General features: G+C 47.8%; 1 long non-coding RNA gene across 2 annotated transcripts; it reads right to left on the bottom strand.

Annotated features, from left to right (window-relative positions):
• Positions 1-362: 362 nt before the first annotated feature.
• On the bottom strand, positions 363-21528 carry LOC116583963. Of its 2 annotated transcripts, XR_004282987.1 has the most exons (4): positions 21391-21528; positions 18358-18448; positions 6870-6961; positions 363-574 (listed from the first exon to the last, which is right to left on the bottom strand). It is a non-coding gene; the product is annotated as an uncharacterized LOC116583963 (long non-coding RNA). The 2 variants fall into 2 exon arrangements; XR_004282986.1 differs by lacking the exons at positions 6870-6961; positions 18358-18448 and adding an exon at positions 1093-1170 and having other exon boundaries at positions 369-574.
• Positions 21529-22213: the final 685 nt, after the last annotated feature.

The raw sequence follows: 22213 nt of genomic DNA, 5'->3' as shown, positions 1-22213 counted from the left end.
TTGACAGAATGTCAGAAATCCATGCAATTTCCTCCATCGTAGTCTATAAGCTACTCTAAATAGCTATACTTTTTTTTCACACCAGCACTACCAAGAAATCCCTCGCCAAGTCATAAACAACAATTAACTGTTATCTGACATTTGCCAAAGTGACAGAGATTACTTGATATTGTTCAAATCTTAATTCCTTAAAAGTACATATGCTCATAAGATCCTTAAGAAATTTTTCCAAAACTGTGCCAGAACAATGATCGATTTAGATACCAATTAGATAAAATGGTATAATTGTGTTACCTGAAGTGGCTTGACAATTGTATTGTCATGTATAAATATGTGCTGTTACTCAGGGTTTTGTTTTCCTCCCATAGTATTATGTTGTATAAATCATAAAATATTTTTATTTACATTTCATTTTTATTAATGTGCTTATTTATCGTGTAAGAATTGTATTCACTTCTTTGCCAGAGACATAGAGCTCACAAATATGCAGAGCGGCAGGCTGAGGCAGCGGGAGAAGCAGGCTTTCCTCCCCTAGGCAGGGAGCTCGACTTGGGCTCGATCCCAGGGCCTGGACCTGAAACGAAAGCAACTGCTTAAGCGACTGAGAAACCCAGGTACCCCAGGTAGAAATTATTTTAAAGAGATCACGTTATATTTGCTGCTTACAAATGCCTATATCCCCTGGGATTTTGCAAAGGAGTTCTGAATTGTCACTTTTCAGGAGAACACACAGCAGTGGCCAGTCCTGCAGGGACTTAAAATGGTTGTGGCCCCCAGCATGCCAAGCTCCAGGGGGTGCAAGGATAAGAGGTCAAGCCAGCAGAGAGGTTTGGGGTCCAAACACTCCAGAGTGCACAGACTGACCTCGGCAGCCAAGACGGGCCTGCCCAGATGTCACCTGCCTCATCCTCTGTGTCCATGTAAGGACACCACGCATGCATGCCATGTACGCAGGCCCTGGAGGCTCCATCCAGTGATCGAGACGACCCACTGTCCATAAAGGGTGACCCTCCCTGCAGACAGGAAATTGAGGATGGGTGGGAGGCAAGAGGGAGGTCAGGGCACTAAGGGCCTTTGAAATCAGACACTCACGGGAATCCAGTGTTTTCAAAGAGTATTTCTCTGTCCCCTGCAGAAAGGGCACCTTGGGATCCAAATTAATGCAACTCACTGGAAAACGACAGACATATGTTTGTATCCTTAGCTCATGGCTCAGGCAGTCCGCCCCACTGACAATATTAGTAACTGTCATCCTTGGCTCCAAGGGTCTCCTGGAAGGAAAACAAGCCCTTCTTGTGGAGGAGAGCCCCGCAGGAAGTCCTTTTTTTTTTTTTACATATTTACTTATTCAACACAGCAGGCATGACTTGGGTGAGGGGCAGAGGGAGAAACTCTCCCCCCTGAGCAGGGATCCTGATGCTAGGTTTGATCCCTGGACTCCAAGAGCAGTACCTGAGCTGATGGCCAATACTTAACCCACTGAGCTACCCAAGAACTCCTACATAGACTTTGTGAAAGAATGTCTTATAAATAGGAGTTTTACAGAGTAGCAGATGTAAAATGAACATTTAAGTCTCTTATGTGCCCTCAGGAATATTTTTTTTTAATTAAAAGAAAAATAGTTATTTAACATACAGTGCAGCTTTGCTTTCTGCAGTAGAATTCAGGGACTCAGCTAATTCAGTTTGAATCAGCTTGGGAGCCGAGCAGAACACCGGTATCAGTGGGGCTCTACTGGCCTTCAGGAAGGTCGTGGGTGACAGTGCTGACCTTACAAACAGGTGGGGGAACATGGCCAATGCTACACATTCCTGGTTCTTCACTAGGGCTCCATTTGGAAGAAACTGTTACATTTTTTACGTCAGGCCCCAAACACAGAGGTGACTGAGGGCTGAGTCTGGTCTAATGGCACTCGGTCTCCCCTAAAGAAACACTGGCAAAGGGAATTTGAGATTGTGAGGGCAGCTCTTGGTTCAGGGGTTCAGAGTGTTTTCTCAGGGGCACTGGGTGGTTGTCAGGGGCTTGGGGATCTCCATCCACAGGGAAACAACAACATTCCTGTCCCAGATCCATCCCTCATCAGGGTGGCAACTCTCGACAGTCCCTTTACCACACTACATTTCAGTGCCTTCCACTGTGAAATGGGGCTTCCAGCCTGTTTCTACTCCCATTGGTGCTGCTGTGGGGAGGATAGGAGAAAGGGACATGGATTCTCTGTTGGCTATAAAGCATCATTCTCATGTGAAGGATAAAGAGGGGGCTTCCATCCTCCCATGCACTGGAGATATCCCAAATCCGTATGTCTGGATTCAACCACAGCCAGCCGTGTAGCTGATTCCCTAGGCAGTATGTTCCTCAACACCTGCAGAGCAACTGGGAAGTATCCCGTTCTTTCCTATGTACCAGGGGCTCCTTGTGGTAAATCACTTGGGACACGCTGACGGCACACTAATGTCTAGGCCGGAGGACAGGGAAACCGGGCACAGAGGGCTTTCAGGGATGCTCTTGGGTAGGTGTGGCTGTTCAATGGGATGTAAACCCAGGCCATCAGGCATGCTGACTGCGCTCTGCTGCATTTCTGTAATGTCTATGCTAAATACAAGCAGATGCCCACAGAACCTGTGGTGTGGGAGGGGGCGGAATTCAGAGCACAGCACATGGTGACATCTTCCTAAGTTCCACCTGGAGGGAGCAATGCCTGCTGTGCAGCTGGTGAGTAGGGGGAGGAGATGGTTGGACTAGAAGTAAAGAATGTCGAATCCTGGGTGCCTGGGTGGCTCAGTGGGTTAAAGCCTCTGCCTTCGGCTTGTGTCATGATCTCAGGGTCCTGGGATCGAGGCCTGCATCGGGCTCTCTGCTCAGCAGGGAGCCTGCTTCCTCCTCTCTCTGCCTGCCTCTCTGCCTACTTGTGATCTCTGTCTGTCAAATAAATAAATAAAAATATTTTAAAAAATGTCGAATCCCCCTATGGTCTTCTGTCAACAAGATGCCAACATTACTCTCTATTTCTATGTGTCACCCAGCAATCTCTGTGGATCATCCCCCTGAGAATGTGGAGGCACGCACTACCATGCCAGCCCCTCCACAAGTACCCAAGAGGAATGTACGGTTCTTCCTCCAGGATCAGGTCTACCCCATCAGGGACACCCAGGAATGTACCTTGGATATTGACTCATTACGTTGATTGGAGACACATTTTTCTACTCAGTAACACAGACATAACCCAAGCTTTCAAAATGCTGAGACACAATTTCCTATGATTTCACTTGTAGCAGTTTCCCTCTAAGCTGTCCATCACCATTAAATCCAGAAGTCAAGATGGAATTCTGATTCAAACTGGATCCAAGGGACACAGGAAAAAAGTGCCTACTAGCTGAAGGGATGTATCTTAGGTCTTTTTGGAACACAGGTCCATATAGCTCTCTCCAGGAAACATGGTTCTTAGATGTGTATGAAGGAAGAGACTATGTTTTCCACCAGTAACACTGAACATAACAATGGAACAGAATACGAAGAAGGTTTTACGATCCCCCCCCATCCACTTCTGTCCATTAGCCACATCTTACATGAGTGTGCTAGGTACCTTCAAAGGAACAAAACGACCTCACATTTGGGGAACTAAAGTACCCAGTACATTCCATGTGTTTACCATTCTACAAATTGGGCAAATGCATTCTGTGATGTCTTCTCATTCTGGAAACAGAAATATGTGCACGAATGTCTAAGACAGCTGGGTTCCCAATAGCCATAGACAGGCACAGCCCCCAAATCCATCATGGGAGAAAAGGACACATTAAATGGCATACATTTGCACCATGGAGTGCTATTCAGGCATAAGAAGAAACAAAAGTTTCCAATATTTTAGGAAATAGAGGGGCCTTGGAAACCTAACACACATTTTGAGAGAAGGCACACAAGGAAAGAGGTACATTACATTTTCCCAGGCTTTGAGTACACTAGGGTAGGGACATTCGTAGACCCAGAAAGTGGAAAGTACAGTGCAGGGAGGAAAGGGGGAGGGCCGGTCATGTTGTCATGGGTACAGAGGTTCCCTTAGATAGGATGGCAAAGTTTTCCACATAGATGGCAGTTCTGTCTACAAAGCATCAGGCACGTGAGCAGTGTCACTGAACATACATGTACTAACAAATACAACCATCAATATTACTTAGATTCCATCACCAAAAAGAAGCAGGCTCCTTTTCTGAGCAGGGTTCCCAATGTGGGGCTCCATCCCAGGACCCTAGGATCAGGTCCTGATCTGAAGGAAGAAGCTTCAATGTCTGTGCCGCTCAGTTCCCTCAGTAAAGTCATTTTGTGCTTCTGAGGGACAAGCAGTGTTTTATTTCTCTTTCCATGAGTATCTGAGCATGTACATGCCAGAGGGGAGAGACAATTTCCTTGGTGCTGAGAGCCTGCAGTGAGTTTATATCAGTAAGGGACACCATATTTAGAGGGACACTGAGAAAACACCACCACCATTCCTTAAGCAATGGATGGTCATGAGCATTTTCTACGAGGTCATTCTGTCTATGGAAAATAGCTTTGATTTGAGTTGCTGAAGAAAATAGACTTGGGATATTTGACATTCCAAGCTGGAGCCTTTTCTCGAGGTCATTTTCTCCTTCTCTGGATCATAAATTCAATGACTGCATCCCATATGGCTTGCTTCTGACACCAAGAGCACATTGATAAGTGCACATGGTGTGCACAGGATGCCGGGATCCTCACTGGGTTTCCCTTTCTCCAACTGCAGGAGGCAGCAACTGGAAAGGGACCATGTGCATATTCTCCCATCAGTCACTTTGGGGACACATCTAGCTGAAGAACAAGGTAGGGCTTTGTCTCCTCATTTGGTCTGGAGGGCTTCCTCCATTCTGAGTTCCTGCTCAGAATGGAGGCTGGGGCGGACTGAACAAATGGAGTGTCCTGTAGAAAACCAGGACCCTGTGCTACAGTCCCTGAAAACCAGTAGGTCATTCAGGTGGTGTGCTTGGTGCATCTGAGAGTGTGGGCTTGTTTTTGTGGGGGTCGATGCGATGCAACTGGGCCTGTGGGTGTGATGAGTGCGTGTGTTTCATCAGAAGACATCTCCCACTTAATGGAGTTCAGGATATGGGTCAAAGTTTCAAAGCCAAACCTCCTTCATCCCCACTGCACACACCCACCTAGGACACCATATTCCTTGCTGACCACAGATATACCTGGAGGGTTGCTTAGGATTCCCTTTCCTCAAACAGGGATGGGGAGAAAGGAAGGGGCACACATCTGTCCTAGCTGGGGACATTTCTCAGACAGGGTCAAAACACAAAAGAATCAGACCCTACTTCAGTCTACCAAAACATCATCACCAGACCTACAAAAATGCTCACATCTTGAATGCACAGAGGGAAGGCTCACTGGCAAATGGCAACTGCGAGGAACGCCTCATCATTAGCTTGGCACCCGATCAAATTTCCTGACATTCTGCTACATGGCCAGGTTAGCGAGTACCCTTCTCTTGCCTGGCCTCCGCTGTCTCATGAAATTGCTGGTTCCTGATTGAGGACGGGTTGAGGGGGGGGCTCCTGGGAAACTAGGTCCCGCTGACTCAAAGGACACACACACATACCACAGGAAAGGATGACTGGGAAGAACAAGCACTTTGAGGATGGGGACTCTTTTGGAATGTACAGATATCAGGACATAGAAATCCTGTGTCTTTGGTTTTCCTCACCATGCATGTCTCAGGAACAAATAGAAACCTCTAGGGTACTTGTGCTTCCATTGAATGCAACCCTGCCACACAGTGTTCTTCTGAAGAAATACAATCTCCTAGAAGAGGTGAGATATAAGGAGGAGCCTCACAGGTTGATCCTGGCAAAGAAACAGTCTTGACAATGACCATGACACAGTTGCTGGTTGGAGGAACTTGCCTGTCAGTACAACAGAGCATGCACAGTAGTGTTTACCCTCTTCTGATTGAAGAGATCACCCTGATTCAATTCCCTGTAGATAAAGTTCAGAGTCAATGTTTCTCTCTCCATCCCGGCTCCTTGCACTGACCATTCTTGATGCAGCAACAGCTTGCTCAGTCCATACCCATGTAACCCAACGTCTCCATCCATTCCCATGTATGCTGGCCCCAAGCTAAACTCCATGAGCTCTTCCTGCCGAGCCCCACCAGTGGACTGAACATTCTGTGTATCTCTTCCTAGCTTCGATGGATGGACAGGTATGTGAACATTCCTCAGGAATGACAGAGGAAGACACCCCATTTTTTATCAGAATTGTACATCAGCCTTTCTTTGAGGGAGACACAAAATTCTTCTGGCTTTTTTAATCAAGGTCACATACAAAAATCTCAGCATGCACAATTTACAAGGTAGGGAGAAGTCTGAGTAAGAGTCTTTTAACAAATGTTACCTAACCCCAGAGACATTGCAGGGAGGCAAGACAACTACAGCAGGACCATCTACAATCTGTAGGGCAGTGAGTTTTGGTACGGGTAGCAGCTATTTCTCCTTGCCACCTATTTTATCCAGTGCGACCCAGAACGTGGAACCTGTAGGAAGACTGGGCCCATTTCTGCATGACTCATTTTTCTCTCTTATCTGGATAAGAGTTATGAAGATAAGAGTTATGAAGAGTTATGAAGGATAAGAGTTATCTTATCCTTCATAACTCTTATCTCTTATCTCATTTCCTCTCTTTGGTATGTATACTTTGGGGCTCACAGGCCTCTAGCACACTTCTCCATCTTCCCCAGGAACGAGGGGTCCTCTGTGCATTGCAAAGTGGTGAAAGAGAACCTCAAACCTCAAGTCTCCCATCCCCCAGGGAACAAAAGACTCACGCAAACAGGACAACACATGATTTGATGATCATACTGTATTCTTTCCTGAAATCACAGGTGTCCCAGCTGGAAGGGGAGGGTGGTAAGTACTCTGTACTCTAGAGTCACTCATTTGTTTGCAACAACCTGAAAAAGGGGAAAAGTGGGGCTTCCTCACAGGCTCCATGATGAAACCACCCTGATTCCAGGTCCTAAGGTATTGAGAAAAAGGGTCCTAGTAACAGAAGAGTATTTTCTGGAGAAAGACTCGTGGCCTCATGGCCCTGTCCCCGGAAACTATGCTTCTGCCTTTAGATGGTGCAGGTTTGGGTGCAGGGAGTAGGTGTGCTTTTGAGATGGACTTATTTCACAGCTACTCCATGCCCTGTAACTCCAATAGGAGGCAGAGTTACTATTCACATCCCTTCTCCTCTTCAGGACCTTTCTTCCTCCATCCAGGAAGGGCAAACTGAAGCTTAGTCCATACTGATTAACTCCCCACCTCTACACACTTGTCCACACGTGCACACCAAACAAAGCTCCCTGAGCCCCGTGGGTGACAGGACACTCTCTGTGTGTATCTACCTAGATCCCTGGCTAGCCTGTGCAATTGCCTTGATGTGGACAGCACAGAAGGAGAGGCCCCATTTTTCACCAAGGTGGTAAACTAGCCTTTCTTCATATGAGGTACAGCATCCTTTGATTCTCTTATACTCGAAATCAGATCCAAACACCTCAGCACGTTCAAGGTCCTTGGTGGGGAGATTATTGAGGGAGAGCCTGTTACCCATGGATACCATATTCCAAAGACCCTGCAGGAAACAGCATGTTCTGTTACAGTCCACAGGGTAGTGAGCTTTTTCATGGGTACTACTTACACTGCCTTGGCACCTGTTTTGTCCAATGGACCCAGGGCATGCAACCTCTAGGTACATTTCATATCACTGCCCATGGTCCTGCCCATCACCAAGAGAAAAAAAGAGCTCTGCAGACAGGACAAGGCATGATGTGATGTCCATAATATTTTCTTTTTTGAAATCACAGGTGGCCCTGCTGGAAAGGGAGAATGGTATGTATGCTGTATTCTAGAGTTACTCATTGGTTTGGAGCAACCTGGACAATGGGCAAGGTGGGGCTTCATTGCAGGCTCCATCTTGAGAGCCACCCAGAATCCAGATCCTGCAACAAGGAGACTAAAGGTCATGTTCCGGACCGTGACCCGAGGCCTCATGACCCTGCCCCCGGAAGCTACCGTGCTGGTCTTAGTTGCTGTAGGAGTGGGTGCTGGGTAGGTGTGTTTACATGGGAACCCATGTGCTGTGATTCTCAGGTTTAGTTTTTGTGTCAGTTGGGTGAATAGTATGTTCTCAGACGTGTCTGTTCCCTGCCACATGGCGATTAATGGTGTCCACTTTCTCAAGGAAGTTTCCCATCACCATCACGTCATGAACATCCATGCACATGAAAACTTCAACACCTGCAATTTAAATAGGTGTTCATTTTATTTTAAGATTTTATCTATTTATTTGATAGACAGAGATCACAAATAGGCAGAGAGGCAGGCAGAGAGAGAGGAAGGGAAGCAGGCCCCCTGCTGAGCAGAGAGCCTGATGCGAGGCTCAATCCCAGGACATTGGGACCATGACCTGAGCCGAAAGTGGAGGCTGAACCCACTGAGCCACCCAGGCACCTTTTTAATAGGTGTTCTTTCCTTGCAAATATACATCGATTCCCCTATAAAACAGATCCCATCACTAAATAGGAAGGGGGAAGCTGTGCTCCAAAGACACAAGTGTGTCTTTTCCAATCCCTTTTACTGAGTCAGTGTCCATGGGTCTCTGATGTCATGGTACATCACGGGCATGAATGGTCACAGTACTTCTCTCTTTCCATTTCACTCACACACACGTCTCTGCATCAGAGGCCCCATGATGCATCTTCCCAACCTCATTGGAAGCACTGAGTGCTGGGACAGTCTCCTTCCTTCTGCAGGCGGCTTCTGGGGCAGCCTCATGCAACAGCCCATTCAGGGAAGACCCTGACAAAGGAGCAGTGGCCAGGAATAGATGGGGCCAATTCAATCTGTGTTTCTCCGTGGAGATCTACCTTTTCCCTGCAGATGTCTAAGAATTAAACTGGCCTTCTCCCATGGGAAATCACACACCCACCACTGGCCCTAGCTGGGGCTTTCTGAGGTAGGCCCAAAAGGTGTCCTATCAAAGGAGAAATGAGGTCGTCTTCAGGGACTGGGCATCGCTGAGGGGTCCTGGGCACCCTCCATGCAGGAACGAGGGGTGCTCTGTGCATTGCAAAGTGGTGAAAGAGAACCTCAAACCTCAACAGGTGTGACAGGACAATCACCACACATTTCACTAGCCATCTGTCCATGCAAGAGGGGCTTGTTTTATTCAGAAGGTTTAGGCCAATAGACAAGTCAAGGGAGGTCCGTGCCTGGGAATGGAAACAGCCAGGTCAGGGTTTCAAGGTTCTTTGGCAGCAAACAAGTCTTTCTCTTGGTGAGAAACACATGTTTGAAAAGAATCTGATTTTCTGACATCTCTTTTCCTCACTCGCATATGCGGGATCCACGGGAGTACCTTTTGCTGCTCTCTGAGGACACTCTACAGGCTCTTCCTGGGTTGCTGCACCATTCTGCTTTCCACTAGTTGCATACAAAGTCTCAAATTTTCTGCATCCTTCCAACATGGGTTCTGGGCTTGAATTCCTGGTTTGGATCCTCACTATCCTAACAGACAATGCCACAGCTCAGTGACATTTGGATTGTCATTGCCCTAATGATGCCTTATATTGAGCATCTTTTCATAAGTGTCTCCAATCTGTGGGCTGCCTTTTCATTCTGTTTGCTGTTTTAGAAGAAGATGCTTTTTCTAGGCAGTCCTCTTGACAAGCATCATGATGCCAAAAAGAGTGCATTTCTTTGGGCATTTCTATTTCACCCCCACGTGCCCCTGGCTATTTGTAGGCCAGCACCATCTTGTTAGCTCAGGGGAGTGATCCAATGTATTGGAAGGTCAGCTTCTAGGGACCCACCACCCACTTCTTCATATTCAGAAACATTTTGACTCCTTGTGTTCTTTGTGGTTCCATATCTTACATAAGTTTCTCTGTTTTGAGAGCACCACATTGTGCTTTTGGTCAGTGCTGTACTGAATCTGTTCCCCACTTATTCTAGGAATGGGGGGTTCACCTTAATCTCTTACGGTCCAACGGCCTCCAACATTGCCTGGTGGGTGTGCGTGAACCTGGGAACGTCTTACATATCAACGGTCCTGTCAGGTCAGCCACTAAGGCTGGAAAAATATTCTGGAGAGCAGGGCTTGTCTCTCGCTCCTGGTTGGTTTCTAATCCTTATCTAACCAGGAAAGAGTCGGTCTACAATCCGTTTTACAAAGTCACTCATTATCTCAATGAACTATAGGGAATGCATCCAGGAAAAGAAAACGTCCAGTTGCTCACTCCCACTAGCCACATGTCAAGAGTCCCATAACGACTGGAATTTTAGATGGTTGCATTGGGAGGGGACAGCAGTCATGGGCATGTAGAACTGACACTGAGGTGATTGCTGCATCAACCTGGTCTCATTAGAAGGGATGAAACTCCAATCCCTGTCTCCTCGAAGGCCTCTGGCTCCAGCAGCCCCATGGGCATAGGACAGCAGAGCAAAAGGCTCAGACAAATGCTGCATGGCCCATAGACATCTCAATAGAACTGGGATGAATAAGTGAGGCAGTCTCTCTCATAACAGCATTGCTCCTGTTTCAGTTCTTCAGATTTGGGTATAGACAACACTGACAACTCCAGCAGTGAGGATGAATTCTCTTCAGGTAGGGAACAGCACAGAGGAAGGGAACAGTGGGTCAGGGTACCTGGGAACAGGGTGTTGCCTCTGGTGCTCTGGAGAAAGAAGAAGGTGGATAAAAACTGCCAAGGAAGGGATGCATTGGCAACAGGCATGGTTTTCCCATTTCATAGTTTCTGAATGAAAAGAACAGACATTGTGACCACAGGCCTTTAGGGTAGGCTGTGTTTGTCATCACTGCTCAACTCCTTGGGCAGCTATTTTAAGGACCTTTCCCATCAAACCTGCTCTTGCCTCCCTTTGTTGCTGCCACATGTCAAAGCTTGGTCTCTTTACTCAAGGCCTCTCAAGAATGGGGCACAATAGATTCTGGGTCTTTCTTGGCACGGTCCCAGATCTGGTTATTGTCATGACTTTGCAGACCCAACCACCCTCTCCTGTGCAAGAGAACCAGGACACTACGTTCTATTGAGAGCCAGGATGTAGAAGACAGGTAAACTCTCTCCCTCATAACGTCTACTACCAAACCTTCCTGGTTCTGTCCAAGCTGCTGTACCTTCAAGGGGACTCCCAGAGCTGGAGGAGGTAAAGCAAACTTCCCCTGGGTTCACTACACAGGCTCCCATGATCTTTAGCTTCTGCCAGCCTTCACACCCCAGCTGAGTCTTACCTGTGTACGTGTTCCCCAAGAAGGACACCCCCATGAAGCTGCCCTGGAGACACAGTCATGGGCCAGGGTCCTCCAAACCTGTGTTAAGGGGCTCCTGGGCCTGCTTCACACACTTGCTGCCCCACCTGCACCGTACAGAGATCAAGCGATGAAGGCCAGGGAGGACTCAGAGCTGGGGCCCCACCCAGCTGAGGGCAGAGCTATCATACCCAGAGCAGCAGGTCATAAATCGTCAGCTACACTAACTCCCCTTTATCCTCTCTCACAGCCACCCCAGCATCCTCTCTGCTCTCTGACCCGGAGGAGGATTCCACGGAAGACAGCGATTCTGAGGGAAGGAGCCACACTGTGCCGATAATTAATTTCCACCTCCCTCTCTTGGGCTTCCTGTCTCATCTGTCCATAATCACCTCCTCCCTGCTTTGGCGACGCCCACCCTGGAGGCCCTAATCTCTGGCAGGCATTCAGGTTTTGCATCTGAACTGCTGCATGATATCGGTGGGCAGCCCTCCTCACCTCGTTCCTAACATCACCCTGACCCATCACCGCTGAATCTGGGAAACAGCACTGGACAGAAGAGCAGTTTGAATGGCTGGGAGTTGGCAGGGCACAGGTTGCCCTGCTGAAGGGGCCTCAGGAAGGGAGGCTGGGCGTGGGTGTCCCCACTTGGTTCTCCGCTTCCAGGGAATCTGTTCTCATGCCCTATTCTGCTCTTGCTTTCAGCTCTCAAGAAGCTTCCCTTCTGTGGACTTGACAGAAACAACAAGGGAAGCAGAAGAGAAGGACTTGGGAATGGGGTGAGTTGGGAAGGAAGACGGGCAGGCAAACATGGACACATGCTCTACCTCATTGCCCTGAATTTGTTGTGGGCACCTCGGGAAACAACACAAAATCCAGGGTGCTTCCCTAGCCTCTGAAAACAAACAGGAAATTAGAGGATGGTCACAGTACCTGCAGGCAGTAGGAAGCCTGAGAACATCCCACGGGGAAGCTCCACCTGATCCGTACAACTCCCTGTGGTGGTTGGGTACTGTCGTCCAGGAGCCACTGCTCTTGGAGGAAGGGCACTGGCTGTCTGGAAGTACTGGACCCCAGGCATCCCATGCACTGTGCTCCTCTGGAAAAGAGCCCCTCACCCCAGTGACCACTCACTCTGCACAACCCAAGCCTTGCCCTCCTACCCTGCAAAACTTAGTGGATGGCTTGCTCCCAAACAACCCTAGTCGAGAAGAGATAGTGGTGGGGTGGCCCCATCTCCCACTTCAGACATCTGAGAAATGAGCAAAAAAGACAGGCCCCAGGCTCATAGGAGTCGGACAGCTCACCCCTCCCAGCGCTGTATCCTTGTGGGCATGGAGGAAGGCAACAGTCTCTGGCTGATTCATATATGCTGGCCACTCCTGTAGTACCTGACCAACACCTCCAGTCCCCCAAGCCTCCAAAACACCTCAGGGGAGGTAGCCGGTCCCCTCATGGCACCATTTCACTACGTGAGTTTGATATTCTAGAGACTCCTCAATTTCTAAATCCGCAGGGAAGACCCATCAGGGAAAGGCCACACTGCCTGCTTCCACCTTGCCCACCACCTGCCCACAGTGTGGGGCCCATGCAAACTCATTTCCCATGGGAGTCGGGAGCATGCCTTCTCTGTCATGCCACCTGCAACACTCGTATGGGCAAAGGCTCCTGCCACAGAGAAGGGCATGTCTATGGCTCTCAGAGAGGCTGGAGAAGCGACAGCCCAGCAGGAGGAGGACCTGGCAGTAATGGAGGAAGATGGTCAGTGAAGGGGCCTGAGTGACCCTGGGAGTGTAGCCTTCATTCAGCCCCAGGGGGCCCATGGAAAACTTCCCTTTCTTCATGTCACACGTGGGTCCTGCAGGGAAACCTCTACCTCAACACCTCAGAAGACATGTCCCACAAAAGCCCACAGGCCTCTGGTAAGACCTGCCCCAGGGTACATGCCACTCGCTATCTCATACCACTCCACCTTCTGTCTCCACAGCTACACCACAGGACAGTCTGCCCACAACACCAAGGCACCAGCTTCTCCAGAGGTGCTCAGACAAAGGGAGCCAGGAGGGCCCTAGGGCCCCTCTTGTGACTTCGATTTGGGCCTGGAGGAAGACTCGGTGTGAAAACACAAGGAAACACACCTGCAGGAATGGCTTTCTTGCACTTGACCTCCACAGGCTAAACAAAGAGAACACTTCCTTGCACCCTTCCAGAAGACGGCAATGGATCCCTGAGGATGAGACAAGAGGACCCTCTGAGTTGGCCACCACACCCACAGTTGGCTGTCCAAGCCCTGCTGATGACTGACACTTGGGGCAGGAAGCAATTATCTAGGCCCACAACAGTCCATTGTCTGGTGAGACTGGGCCTCCCTGGGACTGGGTGGGACAGCAGTCTTCTGGTCATTTCCCCTAACCAATGCAGGGACTGCTCCTCCTCCCACTGACCCCTCCAGTCCCCATCAACCATGTAGAGCATGACAGCTGATGAAGAAGAGTGATTTCCAGGGCCCCTTGACCACCATGGAATTGACTTGAAGGGCAGCAGCCACCCCTGCTGTATTCCTCCAGGATCCTGCCCCAGAACCACCCTGTCGCTTCCACACTCAGGACCATGACCAATGCTAGGCTCAGCACTGGCAGTGGCCCCACAAAACGGGCCCTTCTCAGTCTCTGTGTTCTGCAGCAGCAACAGGTGTAGGGAGGAGAGGCTGTCCCTAAACGGACCTCCACCTCTGGAGAAGCCAGACACCACAGCAGAGGAACTGGGACCTCAAGCACCACGCTGCACCTCGGGGAAAACATGAGCTTGAAGGTCGGCAATGCTAGACACCTAGGGTGTACAGAAATGGGATCCAACACTCCTTTGGTGGGAATGCAAGCTGGAGTAGCCAATTTGGAGAACAGTGTGGATATTCCTTAAGAAATTAAAAATAGAGCTTCCCTATGACCCTACAATTGCACTACAAGGTATTTACCCCAAAGATACAGATGTAGTGAAAAGAACGGCCATCTGTATCCCAATGTTCATAGCAGCAATGGCCAACATTCCTTAGGAAGCATGTTGAAGCATTGCACGTATTGCTCTACCTGAGGTCTCCAAGTCCAAAGGTCTCAGGAACCATTTCTTCTCCCACAGCAACCCTAATCTATCTCCCCATGTTCAAGAAGAATCTCTTCTCCTTGTAACGGGGCATTATTGGAAACATGGGTGATTTAAACAAGGCTTGGACAGGGCTGTCCTATTGAGAGAGCTAGACAGAGACTCAGATGGGACCAAAGGGCTTTAAGGAACTAAGGCTGACTTTCGGAAAAACTACAGCCATCAAACCCCTTGGGAATGTTGGCCTGACCCCTTGCTTACAGACTTCCCCATTGCCTCACCAGGAGCTTAAAGAATGTCACTCTCTGGCAGGTGTAGGAACTTTGGATATACAGGCACCTCAGGAAGAGGAATATGCCCAAATCCACAGGTATCACATGCATGTCTGATGGCAAGCACTTTCCTTGGCTGATGGCCTGGAGAGACAACGATCAGAGATTCCTCAAAAAAGTCCCAGTGATGCAGATTCTAAGCAATCACCATGACTGATCACTAGGCTTGCTAAGCTCAAGTCAATAATTGCACCACGTGGGTTAAAGCAGGACTTGCTTTCCAAGGACATGAGCCCTGAGCTGGCTGTCTCTGGAAAGGAGCATTCTTTTGAAGCGGAAATGTAGACTTTAAAAACCCATTTTGTTGACTTTCTAATCTAAATCTGGTGGCCTTTCCATATGTGTTGCTTACGTGGGTGAGACAACTTGAGGTCATTTTCAGAAACATTTCCACATTAGCTCATGGTCAGTCATTCCCCTTGCTTCTTATTCTGTGGGGATACCAGGACCCCATGGACTCAGGCTAATTCAACAACTGGAGCATGCGATTGATTCCCCCACGACTGTAGAACTCAACTAGCACCTTGGGAAATTGGATGGGCCTGGGATGAGGAACTCAATCCTTCAAAGCCAGAGAACATACACCACTCCACAGGGTTCTCTGGGGACATATGGAGACAATGAAGGACCCAGCTTTCCCTGTAACTGGAGTGGAGGGTGCACTTGGGAAGGCCAGCGAAGTTTTCTCCCACTCACTGGAGACTACTACTAACGAGGATATTCAGGCGAGACCTCAAAATAAAAAGGGCTTCCTGGAATGGTTTCTTCCCTCCCAGTACTACTGATCCACTACAATGGCAAACAAAGGCTTTAGCTAAGCATCCAACTGCCCGCCTGGGAAAACGAACCTCCCGATTCATACAGGGATGGCCCCTGACTCTACGGACTTGGCATCAGCTCCAGAGCATCACAGAGAATAAAGGCCACCAAACGATGTCAGGAGGCTGATTTATCAAGTACCAGCTTACGTTTTGATATATGCCTGAACTAATGCTGGAAACCAGCCCAACTTTAAACCCAGCCACCCTTAGGCATGGACCCGACAACTCTACACCTATAGCTCCTAACTCTTGAAAGGTTCTTAAGTTGACCAGACTTAAGATGCCCCACGAAAATGCAGAGGACAGGTCCCTTAACAATGGCAACAGTTTCATGGAAAGGGGCTAAGAAAAACCAGATATGCTGTCATCAATCGAACTCAGACTGCTGAGGCCAAAGCCTGTCAGCAAACATGTTTGCCCCCAAATCAGAGATCCTACTGCCCACCTGTTGGTTGTAATTGGCAAAAGTCATACAAGTATTTATCCTGACTCCAACAGACCTTCTTTGTCCACTATGCCCATGAAGCAATTGACAGAAAAGGCTCTTCTTCCCAAGCAGTAACCTGCCAACCCAACATGGGCCTGAAATGATTGCACATCCCAAGAATTGTCCTCCAAACCCGAGGAGCCCTTGAAAGCCTGACTGCAGCTCAAGGAGACTCAGGATTAGATAAGGGACCCTAGCTGGGAAAAATGGCCTTGAAGCTCTAACCTGTGCCCATGGATTCCCCAAGCTCCAGAGACCACTGGACACGGGGTGGGCCCAGATGCATGGGCTCATTATGAAAAACATCACCGACCCAGCCAACTTTCCCCATTTCAAGCAACGGTGCACTTGTGCTCCGTTTCATTGACATGGTCACCTAGTATCCATCTTTGCCCCTCTTTGGGACTGGAGGATGTTGTGTGATATGGGGAAGTCCTTACAGAGTACACAGTCAAGGCCCTATATGTCAACTCCAATAGGATTTCTCAATGAAATAAGGGAATGATCCCAATGCATGAAGCAGTTATACAAAACACAACGACTTTAGATGTTGTAACTGCTGCACATGGTGGAGCTTGTGCCAATCTAAAGACAGAATGACGTGGGTACATTCCCCACTACCACAAAGAGATTTCTGGGTTCCTAACAGATACCACTGCCCAAATTCGCACTTCCAAGGATCCCTCTCTTTAAGGATTGGCTCAACTCTTGGCCTGGAGGAGCATTCTCACCCATTATCAAAGGACTCTTCATGGGGATATTCCTTCTCTTTCTTCTTCTAACCCTGTTGTGTTGTTCTCCACCCATCCCTTCCGTCTCTGCAGGTGGTTCCAGGAACCCTTCACTGCAGTAACTTCCAGAGGACAGATGGTCCTTTCCACTCAATAGGATCCAGTTAAAACTTCTCCCCTGCATTCAGTGGCCTCTTCATTTCACAAATCTGACACAGAGAGGGCCCCCAACTGACCAGGAATGACCCAACGTTAGGGAGAGTTCTATGCCCCTATTAAGCAGGAAGATCTTACAGAAGATGAGACCATCCTCCTTCAACAACCTTAATGACAGAAGAGTCTAAACTGTTCAGGGGCACACGAGGAGGGAGAAGAAAGCCAGCTGAGCACCAAGCAGGAGCTGGCACACAACAAAGCCCCCACACCCAACATGTGATATGAGTGATATTCCTCAGGTGCTCTCACTGCCCTAAAATAAGGAAAGGAAAAAACAGATTTTCCACAAATAGAGATCAAAACCCTGCAAGGCCAGAGTCTTCCTCAGTTTATAAAAGTCCTCATGATTCTCAAGGAAGAGGCTTTCTTAACAAGAGGCTAGCTACCATAACTACCATAACTACCATAACTCCATTTCCTGAAGCCCTAACATCCCCCTGCCTTCCATCACAGTGAGGAAGGCTGAGGCAGAAGGAAATGTCAATAAAAAGGAATTTCTAATCAAACCTGCAGTCCCTTGAGAAGGACTTGTGAGAGGAGGAAAGTAATATTCCTCCAGGAAGCTCCCAACTCTCCTTCTATTAATGCTTTCCTAGTAGGAAAATCTACCTTCATTTGACAAGAGCAAAGTCTCCTGTATCCTGTGTGTCCTCTGTCCTACTGCAACGTTCTTGTAAAATCTCCCTTTTGCCTGACCACCCCCAACCCCATCATAGAGTCGGCCTCCCATCATGACCCCAGCATAGCACAGAAATCTGAATAGTTTTATTTCTGGACTGAAATGCACCTCAGGTCAAACCATCGACTGAGTGTCTGTAAAAGTCGCTGTCTTGAACATGACTCAGCGATATAGCTTGAAACTCAAACATCTAAAATTTAATCAACAGTTGACATGGATGTGAGGCTACCATGTAGGAAGATCTATCTGAATTCCGGAAAGTAACATGGCACCTGACTAGAAGTGGCATGCAGAGGTTGATGCAGAGACAATTCCTGAAGTAAGGGGCTGGAATTCGTATGTTGAGTCAGGAAGGGAGGAACGTGAGTGAGCAGTCCTTCCACAGCCCCTCCTGTTTTGGCCATTAGCAGTGGTTCACCCTGCACAGGAAATCGGCCAATGCTGGGGCACAATAGGGAGATTTCTCACGTACCTCACCTCATTCCATGTGTGCTATGTCCTGGGAAGAGAAACCTTGTATTTACAGACAATGTGGAAGAACCTTCAGCCATGTGTCCCCAGTTCAAATGAAATCAGAACCCGTTCATCCTGGATTGCACCACACGCATCTTCCCAGTGTGGGAGAGCCTTTGGTTGGGGCTCTAACCTCGGGAGAAACAAGAGAACTCACCCTTCTGAGGAAAGTAGACATGATACACATGGGGGAAACAATTCTAGGCCAGGGCTCACCTCTGCACACAGCAAAACCACAGGAGAGGCACCTTAGGGATGTAACAAAGGTGGGATACCCGTCATTCAGAGAGCTCTGTTCTTATTCTTCCCCATGACCTCACATGGGTTAGAAGACATGTGGTGGCATTGCTGTACCAGAGCCTGCAGCAACATGCATCCCTTCGAGGCCATGGGCATGTTGCCATAGACAGAAGCTGGTTGAATCCATCTTCAAGGGAAAGCATTTAGTACAGCCATACCCTTAGCCAGCATCTGAGGATCCACACCGTTGGGAACCCCTACAAATGTGGTCAACGTGGAAGAGCTGTTAGATACAGGTCTCACATTTGGAGACACCAGACAACTCAGAGCAGGGAAACCTGTGTCTGTCATTACTGGGGGCCTTCCTGTACCCAGAGTGCCCACCTTTCTCACCACCACAGAAATCAGAGAGTACAAACCGTGTGTCTTTGATCACTGAGGCAGAGCCTTCTGCCAGATTTGGTCACTTTTCCAACACCAGAGAATTCACATGGGGAGAGCCACTAGCGCTGTGCCTTGGTGGAAGAAGCTTCAACTGGGGCTCAGACCTGAGCTCCTGCTACCATCTCAGAGAGCGGGTCATCCCTCATTAAGGAGCGAAGGTGCAGGGACCTCCTGGGACACCCTGCATCATTGCTGCTGCTGAATGCTGATGAAATCTATGTGGGAATCCCATTCCTCATGAAGCCAACACGTTAAGGACGTGGGAGGATTCATACAGAAGAAAATCCTCCCGGAGTGATGAGGAAAGGAATGTTCTCAGGTATCCCTTCTTCCTTAGCCAACAACGACACCCTCACACTGAGGAAACACTGATCCCAATGCAATGGGGGGATATTCTTACCCGGGCACTCACATGAGAAAATCCCTGGGCAAATACCTCCAAAGGAATTTCTTAGGGTGAAAATGAGATACAAACCCAGACACTGACAATTTTTCACTACAAACACATACAACTGTGTCACGTTCTGAGGGATGCTGAATGCAGTATTTCAGTAATCAATAGCTAGAAATAAAGCAAATCTGCTCCCATCCATCAGTACTTGCATAAAGGCCAGGATCACTGAAAAGGAGGGGTCTCACAACCATGCACACTATAAAATTGGGGGACTTTTCCTTTACTAGCACTCACAAATGACACTGGTACTGTCTCTTGGTAGGAAGTTTGACACATATATACACTGCCTGGGATCCATGAAAACATCAATTGAAAGGTTAACTTAGAATCTTAGAACAAAAGGTGATTGATGTATGTTCATGAAAACATTAATCTATTGATGTATGTAGATTGCAAGGATGAATAGCAACAAGACTCAACAAACACATGGTTTGTGATCTACCTCTCATGGGTCCTTAATTCTACTAATATTGTCCTCATAAATTGGAAAGGATTTATAAATTAATTACATGCTTAGAAATATTCCTATTTTCATTACTTATTTGAGAGTGAGAGAGCTAGAGAGGGAGCAAGAACAGTCTGAGTTGGGCAGCAGAGAAGAGGGAGAGAAAGCAGGCTTCACATTGAGAAGGGTGCCCAATGCAGGGCCTGATCCTCCAGGATCCAGGGATCCTGACCTCAGCCAAAGGCAGATGCTTAGCCAACTGTGCCACCCAGGGACTTGCAAATTAATTTCATCTTTTACAATGGTGCTGTTTTTGAAGAATTGTGTATATCAGGACAGGAATTAAACTGTACTGTTCAGATTCAGGCAGTGAGGGCTTCCTACCCCTCTATGAGAATTTGTTAGCCAACTGCTTTTTCTCCACCACCAAGAATAGCTCCTTATCTCTTGGCCTGAGAAGGTGTAAGATCACTGCTGATATGGAAACAGTCCCCGATTTAGATGATTTAGAATAGGAGGGGATACATATGCTCCCTTCCATAAACACAAAGCACATCCAGGAATGCCTGTATGGTTCTTTTATTTAAGGGACAAACTCTTGATTTTCGCTGAGATCCTGATATCAGGGTTGTCAGATCGAGCCCCTGGCATCATATCATGCCCTGCACCGCAGGTGGAGCCTGCGTAAAGGTCTCTCTCTCTCTACCTCCCCTTCCAATCTTGGCTACCAGAAGTTCCATGATGTCTATGCCAGACTAAGGGAGGAGCGTGTAGGACAAGAGGTAACCCAGACGTCAATCACCATTGGCAAGTAGTGACAAGAGACTAAATAAATTTCCTGCTGCTCCCAGAACCAAACAGAAGACTTGCAGAAACCCTATTACAACTGCATTTCACATGACCATCTTAGCAATGCTTACTTCTCCTAGAATCTTCATATTAGAAATATTTTCTCATTCATCTACCCTGAATCTTCAGTGATATGGAATTCCTACAGGAGATGTGCAAACACTCTACCTCCTCATGTCTTCTCCACTCTATGTGAGTGACCTTCTTACTGACCCTCTTGATTTTGGCTGAGATGATGATTCCAGGGTTGTGAGATTGAGCCCTGAAAAGTGTGTGGTGCCTGCCCAGTGTCTCCCTATCTCTCTCTCACACCTCCCCCTCTAAAAAAAAAAAAGACAAACAAACAAACAAAAAACAGCATGTCCACTCAGAGGTCCATTTGTAAAGATGCCCGATATTTTTTACTCTAGTTTACTGGCCCTAAAAAGAATGTGTTGACATAAAACACTATTTTGGAGAGAATGTCTGTTTATAAGATAACCCTGCAATAATTCAAGATTCTGCTAACAGAAGCAAACTGTAGTTTAGATGTTTTGTTTGGAGCAGGGACTTGCAGAACCTTCTCCATATGTGCCACTAAGTAATTTTCCCCCAAGCAACAAATTCTAGATATTCTGGCTAAGGGTACATCTCCAATTTAATCGAAAAGAAGAAGGTATCTTTCCCTCTGGAAGAAAGACAGAAGCCAGCAAAAGAGGCACCCAAGTCACACCATGAACCTCAACCCAGGAAGAAAGTTCAGAACCAGGACAACTTACTGCTGTGATGCACATCCACCATGGAGACGACAGGGGTCACACTACTGTACGTGTTGCACTTGAATCTGCACTGAAGAGACAGAGGCCAGATGCATTGGATGCTGCCAAGGGGGCCAAGTCACCTGAGCCTCGAAGCACCACCTGTAAAAACACAGAGAGCATTTAGCTGAGGTCACAGGACCCATACTCAGGAAGACACAATGTCATACAAAACTGAAAGCATGCTCCTCCCTTCCAGCAGAGAGCTCAAGTTCAAAGAGGATAAAACCACAGGATCCCGAAATTTGTGAAAGACTTAGCATTGCTGCTGGAGACCTTCAAATAATACATGCATGGTAAGTTGGCTACCGGGAATTCCATGATATCTATGCCAGTCCCAAGCAGGAGGATGTGGGCCAGAAGATGGCCCGGAGGTCAATCAGCATTTGCAACTAGTGACGAGAGTCTAAGTAAAGTTCCTGCTGCTCTGAGAACCCGAACAGAAGATCTGCAGAAACCCTATTTCAACTGCATTTTGCATGACCGTCCTAGGGTTGCTTACTTCTCCTTGAATCTTTTTTCACCTTTGACATGTGTTCTCATTAATCTACTCCATAACTTCAATGACACAGAACTCCCATAGGAGATGTGCACATACTCTACCTTCTCAATGTCTTTTCTACTCTACCTGAGTGACTCTGTTAGTCTTTCTTTCTCTTTTCACAACTCTATTTGGCTGAAATGAGCCTCTGGTCTTTCCTTTCTAAGACATGCCTCTCATGGACCCTGGAACTCATAAAAAAATAATAATAATAAAAAAAGAAATAAAAAAACCCAACAACTA

The sequence above is a fragment of the Mustela erminea genome, unplaced genomic scaffold, assembly GCF_009829155.1.
Source record: "Mustela erminea isolate mMusErm1 unplaced genomic scaffold, mMusErm1.Pri scaffold_38_arrow_ctg1, whole genome shotgun sequence".
NCBI lineage: Eukaryota > Metazoa > Chordata > Mammalia > Carnivora > Mustelidae > Mustela > Mustela erminea.
The sequence above is the reverse complement of the archived record's forward strand: the minus strand, read 5'-3'. Positions and strand labels throughout refer to the sequence as shown.